Source organism: Chinchilla lanigera, unplaced genomic scaffold (assembly GCF_000276665.1).
Source record: "Chinchilla lanigera isolate Chin_1 unplaced genomic scaffold, ChiLan1.0 scaffold00013, whole genome shotgun sequence".
NCBI classification, from domain to species: domain Eukaryota; kingdom Metazoa; phylum Chordata; class Mammalia; order Rodentia; family Chinchillidae; genus Chinchilla; species Chinchilla lanigera.
In genome coordinates this window covers 22,607,966-22,609,425 of record NW_004955414.1, presented here as the reverse complement: position 1 = coordinate 22,609,425, position 1,460 = coordinate 22,607,966, and positions in this window count along the sequence as shown.

Here is a 1,460-nt window from a genome sequence, read left to right as displayed (position 1 = left end):
ATTGCATGTCTCTATTGTTTTCATGAGAAACCACTTTGAAGATATCAATATATAATACAACAAGCATTGTTAATTTCCTACCAGTTTGTTTGTAACTCTGTATTGTCTGTACTCTTCTTTTGCTATTTTGTAAAAGGTTGTCTGTTAATGTTTTCCTCCTTTTATTTTTATTTTTTAAAATAAAAAAAGAAAATAAAACTTTTCTGAGGGTGAATTTAAAGTTAAGAAAACTTTTAAGAGTACAGGTAATGTTAAGAAGAAAATTAAGAAAAGTAAGACTGAAGGTGTAGATTGAGAAGCACGTTCAATTCAGGTAATTCTTAAATAGTGAAGAATCTACCCAATGTGGAATTCTAAGGAAAATAAAGCTGAAAATTGGGGGAAAAATGTCAATAGAATATGGAGTTCCAGGAGACTTATTGTCTTTTGCCTTGTTAGTTCATTTAAACTTTATAGTATAGTCTGGAGTTTATGAATCACAATCAGTATGGTTACTGGGTTGCTTGTTAAAAACATTTCCCTCTGCAGAATGATGTAGGATATTTGATCTCAAGAATTTGCATGTAAGACAACTCCTAGATAATTCTTTATACAATAAAAATTCTATATTTTTAGTACTAGGATAACTTTTTCCATAAATGACTGTGAAATTATTTGTTTAAGGCTGAATTCTCATTAGATTATAAATCCCATGGCATCAATCTGAATATTATTAGTCATTGCTGTCACTCAAGAACTAACATCTTAAATTTTTGAATTTAGGAAAGAGATATGAACTAGAAAAATTAATTTAGATGTTAATTCAAATGAATGTTAAGTGCAGTTTAGTAAATATGAGGATATGTACCAAAAGTTTTAATATAAAACCAAGAATTTGGAAAATTGTATCAAACTGAAGGTGTCTGACTCTGTAATAAACCATAGGAATGGTGAAGATGGAACACACACACACACACACACTCTATATCCTTAAAAGATACAGTGTAATTTTGCAATGGAATCCTACATACAGTGATGTTACAGAAAGACAAGAGAAAGAACACAGGGCATGACCCTAGAGATAGAAGCAATTCAAGCAATTCCCATTTTGGACAAGAGTATCCAATTAAGCATGGTGCAGCAAGACTCAGAGATTCAAGAGATAATTCAAAGGAAAGTTTATCAGAAGTAGTAACAAAAGGCACTTTTTAAACAAGATTTCCCACATATCTCAGCTTTTTATATATTAGTAAAAGGCTATTGCACTGGTTGGTTAGATCAGTACTGACCTTAGGAAAATATTGCAACAGAAAAATGCGATCACATTATTGCAAACTTTCATATTTTTTTTGGAATTATAGGGTCACATTGTAATGTCTGAATTTTGCAGTTCAGCATTAATGTCAACACATGTATACAGTGGTGTAAAGCAAGTACAGTGGTATTTTTAACACAAAATAAACATCTGTTTTATGTAAAAT